Source organism: Cricetulus griseus (genome assembly GCF_003668045.3).
Source record: "Cricetulus griseus strain 17A/GY chromosome 1 unlocalized genomic scaffold, alternate assembly CriGri-PICRH-1.0 chr1_0, whole genome shotgun sequence".
Taxonomy (NCBI): Eukaryota; Metazoa; Chordata; class Mammalia; order Rodentia; family Cricetidae; genus Cricetulus; species Cricetulus griseus.
In genome coordinates this window covers 114022427-114044860 of record NW_023276806.1, presented here as the reverse complement: position 1 = coordinate 114044860, position 22434 = coordinate 114022427, and positions in this window count along the sequence as shown.

Below are 22434 nucleotides of genomic sequence, written 5' to 3'. Positions count from 1 at the left end.
AATCCCAAGGCCACCCAGGTTGCTTAGCTTTTGTACTAAATAGCTTCTGTCCCCAGGGAGTGGTAAGACACAAAACAAGCTGGCCTTCCTAGGGCAGAGCTGGGTGTGTTTCCCAGCACATAAATGCCAACCTTACTAGGAAGTGGAATCTTATGACTTCACGGGACACAAAAAATTAGTCCTTCTTCATGGGTGTTTCATTATAGACACCTGCTGTCTTTTGTTTTCCCAGTTTAAAAATCTAGACTTTTCTTACCTCGACCCTGTAATTTCCATAATAGGCCCTAAAAACTGTACATAAAATCCAGAGGTCTCCTTCAACTACAGTTTTTAGATTGGCTTGCTGCTCCCCAAGCCAGTGCAGGAACTGAAAAGATATGAGGGGAGAGACTCAATTATGAGTGGATGGATGACAGCTACAATTCCCTAGAATAAAATGATTATATAATAGGACTTCCTGCAAGACCAGAAATTGTATGAGATGTAAAAGAATGATTCTAAATCAGACCACTTTGTCAGTCACTTAAATAGTTGTCTAAAACACACACACACAGACACACAGACACACAGACACACAGACACACACACACACACACACACACACACACACACACACACACACACAAACATACCACACAAACACCCATACACATATACACACAGTCTGCACACACAATACATATATCACAATACACCTGCACAGACTCAATGCATGCACTCAGACCCACACTCTACACATACATCACACCAATATACACACATACTACACACAGACACATGCCACACATACACGCACACACTCACCGCACACACACCATGCACATATACACTCTTCTCACAAATGCACACCATATGCACACATGTACATCACACAGTACCATGAACACACACACACACACACACACACACACACACACACACACACACTTCTCCCACATGCATACATTCATGTACACACACACACTGCGTGGATACACATGAACACACATATGCCACATGGACACATATGCACACTCACACCATAATATACATAAGATGCACACCACACATAAACCATGTGCACATCCACCACACATACACTCACCTACTACTCACATACACCATGTCACACACACATACATGTACAATGTGTATACACACGAAGACACACCACACACATACACACATACCATATGTACGCACACACACAAATCACACCACACACATACCATGTGCACAAGCACTAAACACATGTACACATATACCACACACCACGTAAATATACGCATGCCATGTGTGTGAACACACATATACACATGCACATATACACACATATACCACATGCATGCACACACACATACACACTACACATACTATACACATACATCAACATACACACATACCACACCCACACACCACACTACACAAACAGCACACATGCTCATATAAGCAAAATGTACACATACACCACATACACTCATACCATGTACATAGACACCACATACATACCACAAACACATACATACCACAATACACACATACACCATCTATATGAACACATACCACATGCATATATACACATATCACAGCACACATACATGCTCATTTACCACACACTCACCACCACACACACACATACTACACAGGCACACACACACGATACTACATATATATACACATACCATGTGCACATACACACATACCACATGTACACATACACACTCACACACATATACCACATCCTATACTATACACATCCTATACTATTGTACACACCCACACCACATATACACACACATACCACATACACACACACACACACACACACACACACACACATGTGCACACACACACACTCAGGCTAGCTCACCTGCACACACTGTTCTCTAAAGTGTGATATTTTCAGCTGTGTTTTTCTTCACTCTTGGAAGCTTTGCTGTGTCCATGATCTCTACAGGTGCTGCAGAGAAAGCTCCTGGTAGAGAAAATTACCAATCACTAAAAATTACTAATCACTCTTTCACACTAAACAAATCCCACTGGGGGGAATTTAGTTACACACTGGGATATGGGTGCTTTTATTTTTCTTTCCTTTCAGGCTAATGATACAAAGGCATACAAAACAAAAAGAGGAAGCATATGACATCCTAATATGTGTTAGCAGGGTATTTCTACATGATAACATCTAAGTATCAGCCCAAACTGGGGACCAGCTAGACTGTAAGTATGTTCATCAATGAGTCCTTCACAAAGAAAAGAGGTCGGACAGACTGGGGACAGGCTAGACTATAGTTATGCTCACCACTGAGTGCTTCACAAAGAAAAGAGGTAGGACAGATTCATACTCCCCACAGCGGGGAAGTGGTGCTTATCACCCCCAGGCTACCCTATAACTCTCACAACAAGGGGTGGACTTGCTTTCATGACACCCAGCTCACAGAGCATCAAGAGCTGGCCTCTGTCATTATATAGATTAGTGTGTTATGTATGGCAGACCACAATGCATTATATTATCACTCTGTTTATCTCACACCTGTCTGTGATCCATTTTTCTTTAGTCATCCATAATACCCTAGGCCTATCAGAAGTTGAGAGTCTCCAGTAGTCATGCTACAAATTAGAGAAATTAGTAGAAGCAAGAAAATTTAGAGTTTTGTTTGAATGCTGTCTATGTCCTTTATTTCTTCTTTATTGTTACTGTTTTGACTGATTATAAAACATGACATGATTCACTATAAAAAATGTTTAAGCAAATCACTCCACTGTAAAGTAGACATCCTTTTTAAGCCCTGCTTCCACAGAACATCACACATGAGTGCATCGAATATGTATACATACAAATACAACATCTAAGTGGAACACTAAATATGCAGGTCCATAATTTTCCTTTCACTTAGTACTATATTATAAATGCCTTTCCATATCAATAAATGTGGAGCTATAACCTCCTTTTGAATAGTTCCTGAGTACTTACAACCTCTGGAAGAATACCATAATTAACTCAAATACTCTTATTAGCTTATTAGTGGACATGCATCTCATTTCCCACTTTCCATTTTTATTAATAAAGTTTGTGTGAAGAAATTGAGAAATACATCTTCCATTGTCTTTTCTGGTTTTCTTCTGAAAATCATTTTCTGAAACAGGAATAACCGTATGAACATTGTATGTTTTGGTGTCTAGTGCATACACCCTGCAGAGAAGCTAATGCAGCAGACCTACATTTGCACAAGCTATACATGCAAGCAATATTTTCAGTCTTTGACAATCTGATAGGCAGTGGCAGAATGTAGAGTCACTGTTCTTTTAGTTGCACAAGTTCCAGGTCAGCCAGTACTATAAAATAGGACCTTTTTTTTAAACAAATAAAAACAATACTATAGCCTATGATCTACCCTTCCTTAGGGTATGTAGTATAAAAACTGGTTTAGATAATATTTGATATTTAAAGGAAGAAAAGTGTAACCCTTATGAAAAAGTAGCTAGGGTCAATTGCCCTCTGACCTACAACTCCAACAGCACTCGGGGAAACTGAGTCTTACAATCTGTGGCAGAGGATGAGACAAGCACACATCAGAAAATTTGTACATGTACCGTGTATACACATCATGTCCCTGTGACATTTGGCTCATGTTGAAAGTCTGCTCCAGGACTCACCTCCATACACACAGGTTTTGTTTCCTTGGCTGGCCAGAGCCCATTACCTCCCCCCCACACACACACAAAGGCTATGAGGTCAAACAGCTTCCTCTAGATAGCTGACGTGCATGGCACACATGTGTGCACTGGAGAGACTTCAACATTCTTGTTTTTCATTTAAGCAGAAAGAAAACAAAGAGACTGATTAAGTTATACACAGGCACAAACAGGTAGAGAAAACTCACAGAAGCCACACCAGCCTCAACTCTATTTAGACACATGCTTCCTGAGAGTTCTTTATATGCAGTCTTGAGACAAAAATCAACTTTAAGAATAAACAACTGTATAAATAGAACTCTCACATTCTATCAGACTGTGAAATAATTGTAGGTGTTAGGGCAATGGACGTGGTATAAACATGATTATAGTATTGGAGGGGGAGGATGAAATTGACATGAACTCTATCCAATAATTGTCTGCCATTTAGTGTTTATGCAAAGACTTGTGCTATTTCTCTTGGAAGGCTGCACTTTGTCTACAAGACACAAAGTACATGAGTCTTTAAAAATAGGGTTCTGAGACCTGGGTAGTCTGATCAGTGGGTAAAAGCACTTGATATACATGCATGAGTTTAGGTCCCAGAAACCAGTGTAAAAAGTCAGAAATGGCTGCATGCCTGTAACCTCAGCACTGTGGAAGAGAGAGACAGGAGACTTCCAGGAGTTTGATGGATGCCAGCCCAGCTCAAGGTTCAGTGAGAGACACTGCCTCAAAGGAATAAGGTCCAATAAGTTGGACACCAATGTCCAACTCTGGCCTCTGCACATGTATGTATAAAGGCCCACCTGTTCACATACATGCATGCAACCACATATATACAGGTATCACATATTAATGCAACACACACACACACACACACACACACACACACACACACACACACACACACACACCAGAACAGGGCTCTCTAGTACCTTGTCCACACTTCACCAGCTCAGTGACAGTTCCTGATGCCTCAGCTCAACCATCTTTAAATATGAAAACATCCCCCAGCCCTGGTGCCCCTTATCTATGTATGTATACACCTGCCGATCTATAATATATCTATCATCTATCTTTCTAGCAAGCATGTATTTGCCTACCTATCTGTCATCTGTCTATCCATCATGCACACAATACAACATGAGAACTGTAATGAAAATGTTGCTATCAGAAAAGGATAACGAAAGTCTGAGGATCCCTGGGCCTTGTACACATAAATCTAACTACAGTACTGTATTCCCTGAAAGAGGGAAAATAGCACTTTAAATAGAGAATTGAGATTTTGGGGGCAAGGATAGAAGGCTGCTTCACTGACTTATTTAGTATTTAAGTATTCATTTACAGAGGGCTGGCTCTTATGTTTCAGTAATATTTCCCCAACCTTCCGCAATGGAAATACCATTCCTCCACCCAGTATTACTCACTGTGTGGGTTATGTTTGCTCAAGCATTGGCATGCCAGGACACTAGAGAATCAAAGAGAAGCAGCCAGAGTGATTAATTTCTCTTATTTCTAGAAGAAGAATAATTATCCTAAGCAAACCACCTGGACCAACATGAATACACAATCACAGGGGTTTTGAGAAGGTTCACCAAGAAGGGACTCGGGACTGGCTTTGTTTCTGAATTTTAAATTCCTGAGTTTGAAAATGGTAACACCAAACCTGACAGAAACCTGTTTCTGGAAGAAATTTGCTTTTCTTGCAGACAAAATGTTTTAGGCATGCTTTAAACAGACTAGCAGAGAGCTGGAGGAAAAATGAGGGACATAACACAGGTCTCCAAGAAGCTACTGCTCCATGAGGCCCCCAGATAATTATGCTGTGATGAGCTATGCCACACCATAGATCCAAGAAGAACTGGGCCTCAGGAGACCTAGCACTGAAGTTAGGAGAAAGATATTCAAACTACTGGGCTTTAAATCCACCCAGTTAAGTGGCGTATGAATTCTGTGGCCAAGGGTTCCTGCCTTGGAGGGCCAGTAACAAAGTTCTTGAGATGACTCTGAGGAAGATGTATTTGGCTCATGTTCCCAGAGGCATCAGTCTCTACCTACTGGCACTGTTGCCTTGGGCCTAGACTTGTATTGATCTAGTAGGTATGGACCTACATCACACGGACCATACCTACATCATCATAGGTACAGACCTACATCTAGTTCCTATATTATCTAGTAGGTATGGACCTACTTATGTCATGGTGGCCAAAAGCAAAGGGAAAAAGGAAGAGGCAGGAAGCCCAGTACCCTCTTCCAGGCATAGGCCCAGCAATTTAACTGCCTTCCCTTAGGCCCCACTTCCTAAAGTCTCCACCACTTTTCTGTAACACCAAAAGGCTAAAGGTCAAGACTTTGGTGCTTAGCCCTTTATGGGGACACCTTTAAGCAATATTAAAATCAAATGAGCACAATAATAGAGCCTTCTTCATGAGACTGGTGTTGTAATGGAAGGAAGGAATGCCAATAGAACTCTTAACTACACACTAGCAAAATTTGACATTTCTCCCCCATGCCATCTTTCTAGAGAAGGCATATGACTAACTCAGAGCCACCAAGTCTGTTAGACAAGACCAATTCAGATAAGCCTGCTTTTTCCATTGTCCATTAATTGTAAATGATGCCTCCTCTTTACTTCCTGGCTCTGCCATTATTGTAACCAACTTGGTAAAGAGCCTGCTTCCCAGAGAGATCGGCCCTACCCAGTCCTACTCACCTCACGTCACCATCTTCCTGTGTTACTCTCCCCACTACCCTGATAAGTCTCACTAGCAAGCTCTAGACCACATACATACATACATACATACACATACATACATCTTGAGGCCAAGGTCTAAAACCAAAAATTTTGGACTTTCCAACCTCCAAGGGATGAAAGTGGGGAAACAACTGTGCAGACAGACAGTAACACCTGACAGACCAGCAAGGGCACTCCACATGAGGGAGAATGAAGGAAAGAAAGTGTCTCAGGCTATCAGCTTGAGGGATTCCGGAAAGCTGAGGTAGTGGCTAAGACTGTAAGATGACAGAGGATGAAGGAGCACCTGTAGATCAGGCAGGGAAGGACTAGCATATTCTGGTCCTCTCACACTAACACAGAACTCTGTGTTCAAGGCTGGGCATCTACAAAAGAAGAAGGAGCAGGTCCAGGAAACCAAGTGAGTGATGGGTCTCAATGTCACGGCAAGAGGAGGAGAGAAGAGGTACCCCTCCCAGCACTCATGAGTCTCAGTGTGACTCACAGTTGGCACTGTCCCTGGTGGACCCATCCAGCCTACATGGCTCCCAAGGACAAGGTCAGGCTTAGCATGGACCTTTCAGGCAAGACTCCAGCAGGAGAAATGGTCCCTCATGACACATGTCTAGGGGATGTAGAATCATTTCTGGCAGCATTTCTGCATTGGGTGAGGTAGTTGAAAGAGATGGTCTCTGACTTTTAGGCCACACTTGATTACTTCATGGAAAAGTGGAGTTTGGCAATGACTATGCCAGAAGCTCTCATCTCCATAGCCAGCACAAGCTTACTGTCTTCATGTCCTCTGACTACTGAGAGGAGTTTTCTAAGCATGGAGATGGGATAGCATTGTTTCTAATTACCACATCCAGAAACATTTCAAAGCTGATTAACTCTCTGAAATACTGCATTCTAAATCTCTCCCCTGTGCTGCCATTCCAATGTGTTCAAAATATAAAATAAGTGTGTGGTGTGTGTATGTGGTGTGTGTGTGTGTGTGTGTGTGTGTGTGTGTGTGTGTGTGTGTGTGTGTGTGTGTGTGTGTGTGTGTGTGTGTGTGTGTGTGTGTGTGTGTGTGTGTGTGTGTGTGTGTGTGTGTGTGTGTGTGTGTGTGTGTGTGGTGGGTGTGTATGTACATGTGAGTGCAGATGCTGCCAGAGGCCAGAGGTGACTGATTCCTCTGGAGTTGGAGTTACAGGCAACTGAGAGCTACCTGACATGGGAGCCAGGAACTGACCCTGAGTCCTCTGCAAGAGCAGTAAATATTGTCAACTGTGGAGCCATCTCTTCAGCCCCAACAGATGATTTTATAGAAGCTTAAGATTGAACTTGGTTGTGGTTAATCCTACTTGACAACAGGACTGACTGAGATTCACTGAAAACAGACACTACTGCGCATGCCTGTGAAAGTGTTTACAGAGGTCCAACCACGGAGGGGAGACTCATCAGATGTGCATGTCACCCTCCCATAGGGCTGAATGGGATGGAAGAGAAAGTCACTGGAGAATAGCATTCCATTTTCCACTGCTTTCTGAACCCTCCAGATGTGAGCCAGCAACTTCATACCTGGCCACCAGCCCAAAGCCATCCACACCACACCATGCCTTCCCATGCAAGATGGATTGCACCTTCTGACTGTGAAGAAAAACAAACCCTTTCTCATGTTGGTTTTTGTCAGGTATATAATCACAGCAATGAAAAAATAGATAATATACATTTATAATTTTATATATGGTTAGATACATTAAAAAAACAAAAACTAAAATACACTAGACATTAATGTTCAAATACAGGAGACCGAAGGATCATGTGTAGTTCATAAAATGACAATGTAGAGACTATCAGCAATGGAGTTCAAAATAAGATATGTAAATGACAAGTGAAATATATGGCAAAGTAATCAAAGAAATTCCAGCTTAAACAATATTTGCTGGTATGCACTTTTTCTACTTTTTCCCAGTTTTTTCTTCATTTTTCCCTTTCATTGAAAACAGATTTTTTTCTCACGTAATATACGCTTATTACCAGTTCCCCTTCCTCTACTCCTCCCAGTTCCTCTCCACCTCCCTTCCATCAGAACCACCCCCTTTCTGTCTCTCATAAGAAAACAAACAGGCTTAGAACAGATAATAATAAAATAAGAAAAAGCACACAATAACACATACAAATAGGACAAAGCAAACAAACAGAAGGAAAAGAGCCCAAGAAAAGGCTGGAGAAACAGGGATAGATGCAGAGACTCGCTTGTTGGTATACTCAGGAATCCTATAAAACCACTAAACTGGAAGCCATAACATATACCCAAAGAAGCAGTAGAGTAAAAAGAAAGAAGAAAATACATATAAAAAATAAAAAGTAAGAAAAAATGAAAAGGAAAAGAAAAAGAAAAATCCCTGACCAAGACATTATGAAACAAAAGCAAGCAAACAAAAAAACTCCAAATATTCTACTGGGTTCATTTTCTACTGGCCATGAGCATGCAGCCTGTCCTTGAGAGTAGTTTGTTTCTAGTGAGACTCCCTTGGAAGAAACTAAATTTTCATTTGCAAGTCATTATCAATTGGAGATGGTTTCTGGGTTAGGGATAAGGTGTGTGTCCTCTTCGTTCAGCTCTTGGACCCCATCTGGTGCAGACCCACTGTGCATGCTGCCTCAGTCTCTGTGAATTCATATGTGTGTTGATCATGTTGATTCAGAGAGCCTTTTTTTTTTCTTGATGTCCTCCATCCCCTCTGGCTTTACACTCTTTCCACCTCCCTATCCATAGGGTTTCCTGAGCCTGAGGGGAAGAATTTGATAAAGACATCCTGTTTAGGACTGTGTTCCAAGGTCTCTCGGTTTCTGCATAATGTCTGACTGTGGGTCTCTGTATTTGTTGCCATTTCCTGTAGGAAGAAGCTTCTCTGATGATGGCTGAGCAAAGTACTGATCTATGAGGATAGCAGAATGACATTAGGAATCATTTTATTGCTACGGTTTTTTGTTTGTTTTGCTTTTAAGAACAGCAGCATTTGGTTTTAACTTAGGTCCCAGTCCCCAGGCTATCTAGTCTCTGGTTCTCAGTTAACCAAACAGTATCAGGTTTAGATTCCATCTCATGGGCCTCAAATCAGATATTGGTTGGTTACTCCCATGAGCTTTGTGCCACCATTGCACTAGCATGTCTTGCAGGCAAGACACCATTATAGATAAAAAGGGTTTGTGACTGGTTTAGTGTTTACATTTTCTTTAGTAGCCTGAAGAGTACCTTCCTGTACCAAAAACACTAGAATGTAGGGGTGAAAACTCTTTGTAGGTACCAGTTCAACTTCTCCAAGTTCAATGAGTTGTGTAGGTGTGAGCTTCAGCAATGGAATCTTGCCTTTTTTAGAAAGCAACAGTATGGGTTGCTTGGGAGTTCCCATTGATCTCCTTTGGTCAACAACTCAATTAGGTATAACCGAATCCCAGTACAGGAAGCTTCATTTGGTGATGAGAGACAAGGCTCTGTCTCCCCTACTATTTGGCAATTTCATTTAGAATATATATATATAATTCTACTGCATTTGACTTCCAGACTACCCCTCAAATGGCCCTTAATTTTAACTGTCTCCCCCTGTATTGCCTCCCTTGCCCCCTCTTCCTTTTCCTTCCCCACTTTACTCTCCTATTCCAGCCCACCATCTATTCATAACTATCAATTCTATTTTCCTTTCCCAGGGAGTTATACTTGTCCCCTTTTAGTCTTTTATTCCACACCTGACCTCTTTGGTTCTATGGATTGGGTTCTATGGATTGTAACCTGATTGTAATTGACCTAACAGCTAATATCCACATGTAAGCAAATACATGCCATATTTATGTTTCTGGGTCTCAGTTACTTCACTCAGGATTATTTTTTTCTAGTTCCATCTATTTACCTGTCAATTTCATAATTTCCCTTTTAAGTGGCTCAGTAATATTCTATTGTGTAAATGTACTACATTTTCTTTATCCATTCTTCTGTTGAGTACATCTAGGTTGTTTCCAGTTTCTGGCTGTTATGAATAGAGCAGCAACGAACATGGCTGAGCAAGTGTCCTTGTAGTAGGACAAGGTGCTCTTTGGGTACATGCCTAAGACTGGTGTCTTAGTTAGGGATTTTTTTGCTACAACGAAATGACATGGCCAAAAGGCAAGTTGGGAAGGAAAGGGTTTATATGGTTTACACTTCAGCATTGCTGTTCATCACTGAAGGCCTTCAGGATATGAACTCAAACAGGCCAAGATCCTGGATGCAGGAGGTAATGCAAAGGCCATGGAGGGGTGCTGCTTACTGTCTTGTTTCCCATGGCTTGCTCAACCCACCTTATTAAACAACCCAGTACCAACAGCCCAGGGATGGTACCACCCACCATGGACTGGGCCCTCCCACATTGATCACTAAATGAGAAAATGCCTTACAGCTGGACTCAAGGAGACATTTCCTCAGCTGAGGCTCCTTCCTATGATGACTCTAGCTTGTATCAAGTTGACATATAAAACTACCAAGTACAACTGGTATAGCTGGATTATAAGGTAGATTGATTCCAATATTCCTGAGAAAAGACAACATGAATTTCCATAATGGCTGTACAAGTTTGCACTCCTGTCAGCAATGGAGGAGTGTTCCCCTTACTCTACATCCTTGTTAGTATGAGCTGTTGCTTGTTTTATTGATCTTAGCCATTCTGACAGGTGTCTGATGAAATCTCAAGGTAGTTTGATTTGAATTTCCCTGATGACTAAGGATGTTCAACATTTCTTTACGTGTTTTCTCAGCCATTTGTGATTCCTCTGTTGAGAATTCTGTCTAAATCTGTACCCCCATTTTAAAATTAGATTGTTTTCTTGATATTTAATTTGAGTTCATCATATAATTTAGATATTGGCTCTCTATCAGGTATGTAATTGATAGATTTCCAATTATGTAGGCTGCTTCTTTGTCTGAATGAAGGTGTCCTATGCTGTGCAGAAATTTCTCAGTTTCATGCAGTCCCATTAATTGATTGTTGATCTCAGTGCCTTCCCATTGGTGTTTTACTCAGAAAGTCATCTCTTGTGCCAACAAGTTCAAGGCTATTTTCCACTTTCTCTCAAGTTTAGTGTATCTGGCTTTATATTGAGGTCTTTGATCCATTTGGAATTGGGTTTGTGTAGGGTGATAAGTATGGGTCTATTTGCATTCTTCTACTTGCAGTCATCCATTTTGCCCAGTACCACTTGCTGAAGATGCTGTCTTTTTTTCCAGTGTGTATTTCTGGGTTGTCTAATTTCTACTTTTATTAGCAAACATTCAAACAGATCTGGATTCCTTTTTGAGTGAGACTGAAAAAATGCAATTTTATAAAACATTATGTTCTCATCCTTCTCTGAGTCAATAGGGAAGGCAAACAATTGCAGATTTTACTTTAGAATGCAATGGAAAAGAAAGTGAGGAATAACTTTGTGAAAGATTAGCAATAAATGTCTATGATGGGGAAGCTGTAGAAAGCAACAGTAATCTTCACTGCAGAGACATACCTAGACCAAGACCATGGTCAAATGAGAAAAAAGGAAGAGAGGGGAATAGGGATAGGGGGAGGAGGGAGGGAGGAAGAGACAGAAGAGGAAAAGAGAGGGAAGAGGAAAAGAAGGGGAAGAGGGGGAAAGGAGGGGGAAGGGACTGCTCAGCTAAGAGAGTTGGAAGGATGAAGAAAATAAGAGCCGTGGTCAGAGAATCCCCTCCTGGACCTTTGATTATGAGCTAGCCCACTGACAGACATCTCCTTTATGGGCAGCTGATCTTCAATTTCTGAAAGCTCCTCTTTGCTACCTATTTTCGAGCACGCAATTTTACCAATTAGAATTGAACTTGCAGAGCACTGATGGCATTCACAAGTTAGAACATGGTTTAGAAGCATTTTCCATGTGACACCATGAATGAGAACACACAGGGTAACTGAGAACAGTCTTCATTCAGGAGAAAAGGAGGAAGGACATCAGCAATCATGAAAGATGTGATGGACAGCAGAAAGTCATTGAGAATAAAAGCTGAGTAGAGACAATTGAAGAAACAGCCATAGCTTCACCCCACTCATGACAAACTGAAGCCATAACAGCAGTGAGAACACACAGACAAATCCAGTTCCATAGCCCTCAGAACAGTAAGGATTTGGTATGACCATGAGACTGCCTGCATGTAAGGCCAACAGCAGACAAGAAATGTCCCGTGTTGCCAGCCCCCACCGTGTCTCAGAATGCTATAGCTATCACTTTGGGCAGAAGCCTGTTGTGTGAAACTGAGATACACGTAGGAATCTCAAATCAAGAAGCTGGGGACACACTGCCACAGTGTCTGAGTGGGAGACATCTAGAGGAAGCTGTAGGGTGCTGGGGGCGGGGTCAAACTCCAGCAGCTGGGAAGTTTTAACAGTGGGGTCTGGGGCTGTGAGGGACTTGGTCACCACCAGTCCCTGTGCTGGGGTATAAGCTCCTTCACTTTTGGATTCCAGTGGAGCCCAAAAGTTCTAGCCCTGATTGATTGAGAGTTGCCTTCTCCCTGATGGGCAGGACTGAGCCCTCTAACCACAGGTCCAGAGAACCTCTAGATTCCCACAGCCTCCTCCCTCTTGCAGAGATTTACTGCTGGGAAGCTTGGAAAGAACCAAGGCTGTCAGACAGAGTAGCCCTGGCTTCTCCCGTTCCATGCAGATTTCCAGGCATTCCATCAGAACACAAAAGAATATACCTCCTTCTCAGTGCCACGTGGAACCTTCTCTAAAATCAACCACATACTCAGCAACATAGCAAACCTCCACAGACACAAAAAATTGGAATAACCCCCTGTATCTTATCAGACCACCATGCTTTGAAGTTAGAATTCAACAACAACACAAATTGCAGAAACCCTACAAACTCATGGAAATTGAACAATGGGCCTTAGTAATTTTTATTTATATTTCTGTATCTGGTTTGGTCTGGTTTTGTTGATGTTGCAGCTGTTTTCATTTGTCTCTTCTACAAATGGTGTTTGGGATTGAGCCCTTAAGAAAAGCCTGCTTGATAAGCTCACCAAACAAAATAGGATGAGAACTCACTGCAACAGGTGCACGGATCTCAACACAGAAAAGGAAGAAACATGAAAAGTCAAGATAGCAGCTTCCTCTAAAATACAACTCCTTAGTGTCTGAGTCCAAAGATAAAGTGTTGAAGTGCTAAACAAAGTATTCAAATGTCTAGTTTTAAACCAAAGAGTATTCAAGTGAACGAGTGAAAAGACTAAAGATAATAGTTCAACACCTGGACAAGAAACCCAGCAACATGACTGGGAAAGTCAGCAATGAAATTAATATTTTATAGAAACAAACAGGAAAATGAAAAACCAAATGAACCAAACAAAAAACACTAGAAAGCTACACAAATACATTAGCTTAAGTAACAAAAACAATAGCAGAGGAAGACTATATAAAGTAAAGATAAAAATCAAGAAAAAGAAAATAAACAAGCATGAGCACAACTTCATGATCTCTGTGACATTGACCAAGAGAACAAACCTAAGGAGTCATTGTTTAAGACACAAACTAGAGCATAGACAATCTATTTCACAAAACTGTTCCTGAGCATTTCCCAAATCCAGGGCAACATGGATATCTTAGTTTCTTTTCCAATTGCTTTGATGAAATACCCCCATTACAGGAGAGTTTCCATCCTTGAGGTGAAGTCAATGCAGCAGAAAGAAATGAATGAATGTATTCTGCTTGTACTCCATGCCTTTTCCACAGTACAAGTTTCCCTGCTTAGCAAATGGTGCCATCCACGTTGAGAGGACTTTCCCCACTTCACCTCAACTTGTGTAATCAAGATAACCCCCCACAGACTTCCTCGGAGGCTAACACTAATCTAGGTGACCTCTTCCAGATGTGCCCAGAGGTGTGCCTCTTGATAATTCTAGATCCTTTGAAGTTGGCAATTAGTAATAACCATCACCATATTCAAGTGCAGGAAACATTTAGAGCCCCAAATTGACATGACAAGGAAAGAACCTCTTCATGTCACATTATATATTTAAAATGCTAGGGCTAAGAACAAAGAAAGAATATTAAAAGCTTCAAGAGAAAACTGCCAACACGTTCATAAATGCAAATTCATCAGAATAACATGAACTTCTCAGCAGAAAGCCTAGTTGCCAGAAAAAAATCATGGAATAATAAAATCCAAGCCCTGAAAGGAAATAACTGTCAATCAAAACATAAAGAAAAGCATTTTTTTTTAATCAGTGCAGGAATGAAGACCTTTTAGAATAAGCACAATCTAAAGCAATTCATGGCCACTAAGCCAGAACTGCAGAAGATACTTCAAGGAATTCTACTGACAGAAGAAAGATGGTGACAAACATTAGAGTCCAGGAAAGAAAAAAAAATTATGTGAGGAATAAACGTGAACACCAAGTGAGAACTAGAAAATAATCAATCATGGCTAGCTCAGAAACTAGCAAACCCATAGTGTGAAAAAGGGAGAAAGAAAAGAATAGACTCTATTTGATCCAACCAAGAAAACATCAAACAAAAATCCCAGGATTCACCCATCTCCTCTTAATAATAACCCTAAATATAAATAGTCTTAATTCTTCAATTAAAAGGTACAGGCCAGGAGCTAGAAAGATGGCTCAGTAGTTAAAAGTACTTTCTGCTCTTGCAGAGAAGCCAAGTTTGGTACCCAGCAGCCAGTTCAGTCAGTTCACAACTGTGTAACTCTGGTTCCAGGAGGATCTGAAGCTGCTGACCTCTGCAGACACCCACATTCATTTACATAAAGGTACACATACATACTTAAAACAATAAAATCTTTTTAAAAGGTGTTATAATAAAATAACTAATTCATTGGATTAAAATACAATCTCTGTTTGTTCCCTGAAAGAAATATATCTTCATATCAAGGATACACAGAGAAAGACTAAAAGAAAAAGGATGAAAATGATATACCAACATGAAAACTAGCAAGAATATCTCTAATTATGTTTGCAAAAATGGACCACATACAAAAACTAGCTGGATATAATGGTCCCCACACATTAGCAAAAGGATCAACTAATCAAGAATGTATGATTTTATAAGAATATATAAATGTAATGATTATATTATCTCTAATGTATGTTAATTATATATTTATATACCAAATATTGAAGCACAAATTTTATTAAAAACAAACTAGAAAGAAAGAACTAGATATAAAGGTGTCTAGAAGCCCAGGTCCCTAACAGTGAACGACTTAATACCCCACTCTCATAAATAAAAGAGGTCTCTAGACAAAAAAGTCAATAAAGAAAAAATCAGAGGTAGAATCCATAGATCAAATCAGCTCCATATATATCAACAAAACATCCCATCTAACTTTGTAGAGCACAGTTTTCTTGGAATCCAGGACCTTTCTACAAAAGAGATAACATTATAGGTCACAAAGTAAGACCTAACAACAACAACAACAACAGCAAAGTAGTGTCTTATATCTTACCAAATGGTAAAAGAACAAAACAACAAACCAGCACCAAGAGCAACTGTATGTGTGAAAGGTGAACAGCATGCTCTTGAATGCATGGTGGGCATTAGGCAAAAATCAGATATAACCAGCCATATCTCATTCCAGTGCCACAGCCTAACGCTCCTCCTGCCAACATTTCTGCCCTACTACGATAGATTATGAGCCGGAATAGACTCTTTCTTCCTTATGTTTTCTATCAGGGAAATAGGTCACAGCCACAGTAACTGCTGCAGATGCCAATAAATAAATACTGTGATAGAGTGGAGTCACTGTTGAATTCTACTACCAGCAATGTTCCTTAAACTATTCCAAAAAACAGAAAAGGGAGAAACACTACCAAATCCATTCTACAAAATTAGTATTACTCTAAACCAAAACTGATAGCCGCAACAAAAAGAAAAAGCTATAGACAATTTCCCCAAGGAAAATGGTCAAAAGAGTCTCAGAAATTCCTACAAACCAAATTCAACAACACACTGAAAATACTGTGCACCATGATCACATTGGTTTCATTCCAGGGATTTAAGAGATAAATGCAATATGGCACATAAATAGAATCAGGGGCAGCAATCACATTATTATCTCAATAGATTCAGTAAAGGCGTTTGCAAAGGTCAACATCTCTTCATGATAAGAAGAGCTCCAGAGAAACTAGATATAGATGGAATATGTCTCCATACAATAAAAGCTATCTACAACAAATTCATAGCTGTCATTATACTAAACAGGAAAAACTGAAAGGGTTTCCTTTAAAGTAGGGGACAGAACAAGGCTGTCTATTCTCTCTACTTTTACACAGTCTGCTGCCTGAATACTGTTGAAGGTTAGTTTTCTGTTGTTTGATGAACACCATGTCCCAAAGCAAGCTTGTTGTGGAAGGGTTTATTTCAGCTCCCAGTTTATTCTCAAGAGAAGCCAGGGCAGAAACTCAAGGCAGAGGCTTGAAGCACAAACCACACGGGAACATCACTTACTGTCTCACCCCCCATGGCTTGTTCAGCTATCTTTTTTATACAGTTTAGGCCCATTTGCCCAAGATAGCACTGCCCATAGTGGGCTGGGACCTCCTGAATCAATTAGAAGCCAGGAAAATGCTACAGAGACATGCCCACATGCCAATCTGATAGAGACAATTACTCAACAGAGGTTCCCTCCTCCCAGGTGTATCTAATCAAGCTGATAAAAACTGAGCAGCAGAAATGCTAATCACAGCTATAAAACAGGAGAAGAAAGAAAAGGATGCAAATAGGAAAGGAGGCAGTTAAATCACCCTATTTAAAGCTGACATGGTCTAATGATAAATGACTCTTCCAGAAGAACTCTGAGATTTGATAAATTCTTACAGCACAGTAGCATCATACAAAATCAACACACAAAAATCAATAGCATTTTATATGCCAATAACAAACTTTCCATAAAGAAACCAAGGAAAGAGTTCCATTCATAATAATGTTTTTAAAAATCCCTACCTGTATACCTAACCAAAGAGCTAAAATATCTTTATAATGAACTTCAAAACACCAATGAAAGCATTGAAGAAAACACTGGAAGATGAAAAACTCCTGTATTGATGAATTGAGAGAGTTATTGTGAAACTAGCTGTATTACTAAAACCCATCTACAGATTCAGTAAAATCTTCCGTCAAACTTCTAATTATATTCTTCACAGAGCTTCAAAAGGCAATTGTAAAATCCATATGGAAACATGACAGATCTAGGATACCCAAAGTTATCCTGAGCAAAAAGAGCCATGCTAGATAAATCACAGAGCAAGAGCTCAGTTATTTTACAGCATCTTTACTAACATAAACAATGTAGGCCTGGCACAGGAGCAGGTATGTGGACCAATGACACAGAATCAAGAAACCAGAAATGCAGCTTCATAGCTATGGCCATCTGATATTTGGGATTTTTAAAAAAATTGTTTCCTAGGGTTAGATATTTTAAGTGTAATTAATTGTTTTCTTTTATATGCATGGTGTTCTTTTATATGCATGTATGTGCACCATATAAACAAATAGCAGCCAGAAGAGGGTGTCATGTTGGGAGCTGGGTTGCCTGGAAGAGCAGCCAGTGCTCTGAACCACTGAGCCCCTTGCCAGCCTCAACCCATCTGATTTTTGACAAAAATATCTAAAAATATATATTGGAACTAAGATAGCCTCTTCAGTAAATGCTGCAGAGAAAACTGAAGAGCCACATGGAGAAGAATGAAACTGAGAACCATATCTCGTTTCCTATGTACAAATCCATTGCATGCTCACTTTAGCAGCACACATGCCTCAAGTATAATAACAGAGCTCAGTGTGGCCAGAGCAAGGTTGACATGCAAAGTCATGAAGTGCTCCAATTTTAGGTGATCAGAACTGTTCCCAGGATGCTTAATATCTGCAGGATTTAGTACAGCTAAAATCAATGTTTATTTTTAGCCGTTAACAACTCATAATTTTGATCCCATCTTTACCTGTACTATCTTTGCTAATAACTATCAAAATGTGCTTGAGTAGATATATTATCAGAAGAGACCAAAGGCTTTAATGTAAGACCAAAAACTTTGAAACTACTACAGAAAACTGAGGGGGAAACACTGTAAAATGTAGGCATGAGAGAAGACTTTCTGAGTGGCCCCTGAAGGAACAGTACAAATTGACTAATGGAATTTCATGAAGTCACAGCAAGGAAGCAATGAACAGAGTGGAGAGACAGAGGACAGACAGGGAGATAAGTTTAGCCAGCCATTCATCTGAAAGGGGATTCATATCTAGAACACATAACTAATTCATAATTTAACACCAAAACCCCAATCCAATAACTAAATGGGCAAGAAAGTTAAACAAAGGAAATGCAAATAACCACTAAGTGTAAACAATAAGGTTCGGCGTCTTTAGTCATCAAAGTACTGTACATCAAATTACTCTGAGATTCCATCCCACCTATTCAGAATGGCTACTGTCAGGAAAACAAACAACAACAAGTGCTGGTGAGGGTGTAGGAGAAGAGGAAATGTGTACACACGTGGTGGGAATGTGAGTTAGTGCAGTCACCATGGAAGTAACTACTAGAAGGATCCTCAAAAAACTAAAGGTCAAGTTATGGTATGATACAGCTATTCCACACCTGTGTGTATGTCCCCAAAGACTAAGTCAGCAGGAGACACAGATATCTATATAAACATGCTTATTGTAGTATTCTTCACAATAGCCAAGTTACAGAATCAGCAGAGGTATTCATTAGCATATGACTAGATAGAGAAAACGTAATATATGAACACACACAATGGAGTTTCATGCTTCTATAACAGAACAACAAAATCATATCATTTACAAAGAACTGACAGAGCTACAGTTCATCATTTTAAGTGAAACCAGAGTAAAAAAGACTAATATCATGTTTTCCCACATATATGAACTATAAATCTTAAAATCAAAATAGAAAAGGCTGGAGACATAGCTCAGTCATTAAGAGCACTTGCTGTTCTTGCAGAGGGCCCAGGTTCAGTTCCCAGCACCCACATGGCCAATAACAGTAAGTTCCAGGGAATTCAATGCCCTCTTGTGTCTCCTCAGGAACCAGGCATGCATGTGGTATACAGGTATACATGCAGGTAAAATATTCATACACATAAAAAATAAATCATTAAGAAATAAAAACAGAAAGTGGAGGACTATTTAGGAAGAGGGAGGGAATGTTATAAAAGAAGGCAACAGGGGATGATTGTGAAAAAAACAGTATTATATACAATACGAAAACATCATAAAACCCATTATTTTGTACAACGAATATCTGCTAGCACAAAAATTCTGGATAATGAAGTTTAAGTATTTTAAAAGTAGAATAGGGGCTGAAATGAGTGAGCCAAATCTGGATGTTACACAATGTTGTTTAAGACAAATTCTCAATTATCTTCTTTATACCTGTCTTGACCCAAGTTTTGTTCAGTAGGACAGTTATTTAATGTCCATGAGATTGTACACTTTCTGCCTTTTCCACTGTTCTTCATACCCAGCTTTACTCTCTAGGGTCAGATGGGATGCAGGGTATTACTTTGACCTTCCTCTATTGGTTGAGACTCTCTTTGTGTCTTACTATGTTGTCAACTTTTGAGAAAGTTCCATGAGGTGCTGAGAAGAAAGCATACACTTTAGTGTTTGGTGGATGCTCTGTGGGTGTCAGCTAGCCCCATTTGATTGATGGAATTATTTAATTCAAATGATTTGGTGTGGTCTTTGTGGACCTCCAGCATGACACTATAAGAGGAGGATGGCGGTTAAGCCAAAAGAGAGTCTCATTAGGCCTCTCATTAGGCCTACTTTATCCAAATGGGAAATGTTAGTCAGAGAAGCTAATTCTTTGTAAACCACAGAGTGCTATCTGCAGGGGAAGTTGCTGTTCTAGGGTTCTGTAACATGGAGCTTCTCTTCATCCTAGCATATGACTTCTGCATATTCTAGCATGACTGCTCAAATCCAGCTAGCATAAGTCAGCATGTTTATCATAGTTTCCAGTATATGGTTTTGATGCCAAGGGCCATGAATGAGTCTGATCACCCAATTGGCAACATGATCTTAGGAAATATAGCCTATTCTCATCCACATTTCAGAGATTTCAAAATGGACCCACAGAGAGAGGATTGCTACTGTGTCTAAATTCACAAAGCAGGGAAGGGGTAGAACCTGGAAACTGGGCACCATAGTGTCTTAATGGCACTAACCTAGGTCTTAGGACTACACATTCCACAGTGCAGAACAGACAAACCCTTAGGACCATGTGCCCCAAGGGCCTCATTTGGTGGCAAGGCCTTCACCAAACAGTTCAGTAACTCACTAACATTTGCTCTTCCCTGTATGACTGAAGTCCCAATGTTTCCCAATGTCACTTAGTAAGTACTTTCATAGTTATTGGTTGTTGCAAAAAAGCCAGAAAACAAGAATACCTGAGACTTAGACTCTAAGAATAAAGTGGCAACCAAGGACATGAGGAAGGAAGGTCGGAGTCACATATCTAGTCTTGGCCCACAGCCAAGACTTAGGGGATGCTCCAGTCATCCCAGTCATCCCAGTCATCCCATCTAGACTAGTAGTCTTGTTGGACCATTTAGAAGCTTCTTGGTGGTTATATGACCTCCACCTCAATTTTCTTACCCCTAAAACTAGGATAATAAGATTGATAAGATGATAGAGGACAAAGACTACTCATCAAATTCTGATTTTCTTTCCTCCTCTCAGCTGTGTGCATCTGCCTATGTCACAGCAAATGTGTAAAGGAAGCCACTGCTCAGATTCTGCTCTTTAAACAAATGTGTACAGCATGATAGTCAACATCCTCACCCTTCACCCCCCACCAACATTTTCACCCATTGACTTTCTCTTTACAGTTTTCTTAAGGAGGTCACATAAACTTCCAGGAAGTGTGTGTGTGTGTGTGTGTGTGTGTGTGTGTGTGTGTGTGTGTGTGTGTGTGTGTGTGTGTCAGAGTGGAGGGCACACATACACATAATTTTGAAGGCCACAAAGTGTTTGCAGCTGGCTTGCATTCAAGCTCCTCTTCTGGCCATTGGCAGCTGGGGATCAGAAGGCACTTGCTCCAGGACACCCATGGAGGCAGTAGCAGATCCTGGCCATCCCGAAGCTCAGCCCAGCATGTAGCCTGTTGGATCACACTCCAGAGACCCCAGGGACCCCATTGTCCCCAGAAGCATAAAGCCTGTGTGTGGTGTAAGATGTTCCATCAGAGCAATTAATGCCCAAGGATGCAGATCGCACTGCATCCGCATCTGTTACTGGCCCTCTGAGCTACCCTCTGGCAGCCATGGGCTGTAAATTGGGTCCCTGCAGAAAGAACCAACAGAAATACAGACAATTGGGAAGATTTTCTGTCACCTTAAAAATGTGTAAGGAAAAGGGAAATAAGTGCAGAAGCTGAATTGTCTAAGGGAGAAAATTAGTTATAGGATGCAAGCCTACCACAGGGAAAGAGCAGAGTGGAAAGGCTGACCCTCAGAAACAACTACATCGTGTTCCCTTTTTGTTTAAACACTGCCTGTTCAAGGCCTCTTACAGGCTCCCTCCCTGCTGCTCTCCCCGGGATGTGGAGAACCCGGAAGAAGGAAATGCTATCCTTTGCTCTCTATTTGTGTTGCTTGATTGCCCCTGTGGCATTTTCCTTCATGAATGCTGCTTGGTTCAGACCAGAGTAGAGGCAGACCCAACGGAAATAGCTTCATGGGCTGGCAAGTGGGTCAGCTGGCTATGGACCTGCAAAGCCTTTTCAGAAGCAATCAGTAAGAAGCAGGATTGGAAGATGGGTAAAGCAGGCAGATTACCTTAGATCAATGGTTCTCAACTTTCCTAATACTGCGACCCTTTAATACAGTTAGTTCCTCATGTTATGGTGACTCCCCCCCCACCAACCATACAATTTTCTTGTTGCTACCTGTAATTTTGCTACTGTTATGAATCATAATGTAAGTATATGATATGAAGGACGTCTGATATGTGACCCTAAATGAGTCATGACCCACAGTTGAGAAT